The sequence below is a fragment of the Bombus huntii genome, unplaced genomic scaffold, assembly GCF_024542735.1.
Source record: "Bombus huntii isolate Logan2020A unplaced genomic scaffold, iyBomHunt1.1 ctg00000170.1, whole genome shotgun sequence".
In the NCBI taxonomy this organism is placed as follows: Eukaryota; Metazoa; Arthropoda; class Insecta; order Hymenoptera; family Apidae; genus Bombus; species Bombus huntii.
The window spans coordinates 62,501-67,500 of NW_026099408.1; the positions used below are offsets into that span (position 1 = coordinate 62,501).

Consider the following 5,000-nt stretch of genomic DNA (forward strand, 5'->3'; position numbering starts at 1 on the left):
GTTTAAGTTCTCTTCGTGTCGTAGGTGGGACGTAAGCACCGTACGACGAGACTTTTCGTTCTTAAGATAGATATATCTATAAAATATATCTCCTAGCGACGTTCGAGATACACCCATAGTTCAGTAATAATCTTCGAACGCCGCTCGCAGCCACTTTGTAATTCTCAACTCCACCTCCTCTCTTCTCTCTCTCTCTTTCTCATAGTCTTATATAAAATGTTTAGAATCGTACTTCTAAAGGAACATTTCCATAATGCTGTCTTCGTGTAAAAAGACTTATTAGAATATCTTAGCGGTAAAGCACGTATACGCACCTCACGCTGAACGAACAAGCGCGTATCCCAGTGCGTCGCGCTGGACATACCGTAAGAATATTCTTTCAATCGGTAGAACATTTTCGGCAGAAGACATACTACGCAAAGATAGTACGCTCCTACCGCCTCATCGGATACTTCTGCGAAAGCAGAAGTTTTTATAGAAAGCAGACGGTTATACTCTTTTGAATGAATCGATGCTCAGTTAGTACAAGCACACACGCATCTAACAATTTTTGTTAGAATACGTACACACAGGTCACCAGCTTCCCGACTCAGGGGAACCTTGCCACGATATTTGGTCATTACGTCCAGGACAGCGACCCGCGGCGCAGCAGTGTAGAGAAAAAACCAGAACGAGAACGGAGGAACAGTCGAGAAATAGCGTAAAATACACTAAGACTCGAGGAGCGGTGACTGAATTCTCAACCGAGGCCGTAGAATAGCCACGCGCTCAACGCTGTTCCGACCGAACCGTCCGGCTCGACGTCTCTCTTATAGATACGAAAGCGCCAGCCGGAAGGCCGGCGCCGGCCGGGCTAGCGGCCGCGCGCTTACGGTGCAAAACCTCCGTAGCAACGTACCGTTCGGAAGGGACGCTGGAACTTAGTCTCGCGAACGCTCGATCACTACTATACAAAGCCAATATCCAACCATCGAAATACATTACCAGACGTTTTATTAACATAATAGAAATGCATTTTTACCAAAAAATTAATTTTTTTTTTCACCGAAAAATTGCATCAGTAAACATACTCTTTTATCGAATACGGACAAAAAATAAGTTTATAATCAATTACAATACGTTAAAATAAGTAGAAATATGCAAAAAAATATATACCTTGTAACGTTAATTAACGAAAAAATTAGAAAAATATCCCAGTCGTGTCAGTTCGACGAACGCTAATTTTTTGAAAAAATCGATAAAAATGTTTAATCCCGACGTATTTAATAGAGATAGAACGATTCCCGTAAAAAAATTTATACCTTGTAACGCTTTTTAACGAATAAACTCGAAAAAACTTTTTCGCCCTCGGAATTTTTCTAAGTCCCAACGTACCGGCTCGGAATTTTTCTATGTTCCAACGACCGGTCGTGTCGGTCCAAACGTTTTTATATCCGTCTGCCGACGATATAAACGCTTAATCCCGACGTATTTTATCGAGTTATAACGATTTCTTGAAAAATATTCGTACGTTATAACGCTTTTTAACGAATTAATCGAAAAAGAGTGTTCGGTCCGAAAATTTTCTAAGTACGAACGACCGGCCGCATAGGTCCGTTTTTAAAAATCGTTCTCGGACGGAAATAAACCATTAATCCCGACGTATTTCGTCGAGTTACGTCGATTTATGCAAAAAAATTCATACCTTGTAACGCTTTTTAACGAATAAACTCGAAAAAACTTTTTCGCCCTCGGAATTTTTCTAAGTCCCAACGTACCGGCTCGGAATTTTTCTATGTTCCAACGACCGGTCGTGTCGGTCCAAACGTTTTTATATCCGTCTGCCGACGATATAAACGCTTAATCCCGACGTATTTTATCGAGTTATAACGATTTCTTGAAAAATATTCGTACGTTATAACGCTTTTTAACGAATTAATCGAAAAAGAGTGTTCGGTCCGAAAATTTTCTAAGTACGAACGACCGGCCGCATAGGTCCGTTTTTAAAAATCGTTCTCGGACGGAAATAAACCATTAATCCCGACGTATTTCGTCGAGTTACGTCGATTTATGCAAAAAAATTCATACCTTGTAACGCTTTTTAACGAATAAACTCGAAAAAACTTTTTCGCCCTCGGAATTTTTCTAAGTCCCAACGTACCGGCTCGGAATTTTTCTATGTTCCAACGACCGGTCGTGTCGGTCCAAACGTTTTTATATCCGTCTGCCGACGATATAAACGCTTAATCCCGACGTATTTTATCGAGTTATAACGATTTCTTGAAAAATATTCGTACGTTATAACGCTTTTTAACGAATTAATCGAAAAAGAGTGTTCGGTCCGAAAATTTTCTAAGTACGAACGACCGGCCGCATAGGTCCGTTTTTAAAAATCGTTCTCGGACGGAAATAAACCATTAATCCCGACGTATTTCGTCGAGTTACGTCGATTTATGCAAAAAAATTCATACCTTGTAACGCTTTTTAACGAATAAACTCGAAAAAACTTTTTCGCCCTCGGAATTTTTCTAAGTCCCAACGTACCGGCTCGGAATTTTTCTATGTTCCAACGACCGGTCGTGTCGGTCCAAACGTTTTTATATCCGTCTGCCGACGATATAAACGCTTAATCCCGACGTATTTTATCGAGTTATAACGATTTCTTGAAAAATATTCGTACGTTATAACGCTTTTTAACGAATTAATCGAAAAAGAGTGTTCGGTCCGAAAATTTTCTAAGTACGAACGACCGGCCGCATAGGTCCGTTTTTAAAAATCGTTCTCGGACGGAAATAAACCATTAATCCCGACGTATTTCGTCGAGTTACGTCGATTTATGCAAAAAAATTCATACCTTGTAACGCTTTTTAACGAATAAACTCGAAAAAACTTTTTCGCCCTCGGAATTTTTCTAAGTCCCAACGTACCGGCTCGGAATTTTTCTATGTTCCAACGACCGGTCGTGTCGGTCCAAACGTTTTTATATCCGTCTGCCGACGATATAAACGCTTAATCCCGACGTATTTTATCGAGTTATAACGATTTCTTGAAAAATATTCGTACGTTATAACGCTTTTTAACGAATTAATCGAAAAAGAGTGTTCGGTCCGAAAATTTTCTAAGTACGAACGACCGGCCGCATAGGTCCGTTTTTAAAAATCGTTCTCGGACGGAAATAAACCATTAATCCCGACGTATTTCGTCGAGTTACGTCGATTTATGCAAAAAAATTCATACCTTGTAACGCTTTTTAACGAATAAACTCGAAAAAACTTTTTCGCCCTCGGAATTTTTCTAAGTCCCAACGTACCGGCTCGGAATTTTTCTATGTTCCAACGACCGGTCGTGTCGGTCCAAACGTTTTTATATCCGTCTGCCGACGATATAAACGCTTAATCCCGACGTATTTTATCGAGTTATAACGATTTCTTGAAAAATATTCGTACGTTATAACGCTTTTTAACGAATTAATCGAAAAAGAGTGTTCGGTCCGAAAATTTTCCAAGTACGAACGACCGGCCGCATAGGTCCGTTTTTAAAAATCGTTCTCGGACGGAAATAAACCATTAATCCCGACGTATTTCGTCGAGTTACGTCGATTTATGCAAAAAAATTCATACCTTGTAACGCTTTTTAACGAATAAACTCGAAAAAACTTTTTCGCCCTCGGAATTTTTCTAAGTCCCAACGTACCGGCTCGGAATTTTTCTATGTTCCAACGACCGGTCGTGTCGGTCCAAACGTTTTTATATCCGTCTGCCGACGATATAAACGCTTAATCCCGACGTATTTTATCGAGTTATAACGATTTCTTGAAAAATATTCGTACGTTATAACACTTTTTAACGAGTTATTTGGAGGGGATCTTTCGGCCTTTTCGTAGCGGTGCGAAAAAATTCTAAGTTCCAACGTCCCAGTCACGTTGGTCCGGAGGATGAAATTTTTCAAAAAAATAAAGTGAAATCGCTACTTTCGACTAGATTTCGTCGAAACGTAACGATTTCACGCAAAATTTCGATACGTTATAACGCTTTTTAGCGAGTTATTTCGAGTTGAACTTTCGGTACTTTCGTAACGGGGCGAAAAAATTCTAAGTTCCAACGTCCCGGTCACGTTGGTCCGGAGGATGAAATTTTTTAAAAAAATAAAGTGAAATCGCTACTTTCGACTAGATTTCGTCGAAACGTAACGATTTCACGCAAAATTTCGATACGTTATAACGCTTTTTAGCGAGTTATTTCGAGTTGAACTTTCGGTACTTTCGTAACGGGGCGAAAAAATTCTAAGTTCCAACGTCCCGGTCAGGTTGGTCCGGAGGACGAAATTTTTTAAAAAAATAAAGTGAAATCGCTACTTTCGACTAGATTTCGTCGAAACGTAACGATTTCACGCAAAATTTCGATACGTTATAACGCTTTTTAGCGAGTTATTTCGAGTTGAACTTTCGGTACTTTCGTAACGGGGCGAAAAAATTCTAAGTTCCAACGTCCCGGTCACGTTGGTCCGGAGGATGAAATTTTTTAAAAAAATAAAGTGAAATCGCTACTTTCGACTAGATTTCGTCGAAACGTAACGATTTCACGCAAAATTTCGATACGTTATAACGCTTTTTAGCGAGTTATTTCGAGTTGAACTTTCGGTACTTTCGTAACGGGGCGAAAAAATTCTAAGTTCCAACGTCCCGGTCACGTTGGTCCGGAGGATGAAATTTTTTAAAAAAATAAAGTGAAATCGCTACTTTCGACTAGATTTCGTCGAAACGTAACGATTTCACGCAAAATTTCGATACGTTATAACGCTTTTTAGCGAGTTATTTCGAGTTGAACTTTCGGTACTTTCGTAACGGGGCGAAAAAATTCTAAGTTCCAACGTCCCGGTCACGTTGGTCCGGAGGATGAAATTTTTTAAAAAAATAAAGTGAAATCGCTACTTTCGACTAGATTTCGTCGATACGTAACGATTTCACTGATAATTTCGATGCGTTATAACGCTTTTTCTCGAGTTATTTCGACTCGAACGTT

The 5,000-nt window shown here is 39.7% G+C and overlaps 1 long non-coding RNA gene across 5 annotated transcripts in view; it reads left to right on the plus strand.

Annotated features, from left to right (window-relative positions):
- The window catches only part of LOC126877446 (uncharacterized), a 78,035-nt gene that overhangs the window by 62,410 nt on the left and 10,625 nt on the right, over positions 1–5,000 (plus strand). The window lies entirely within an intron of this gene.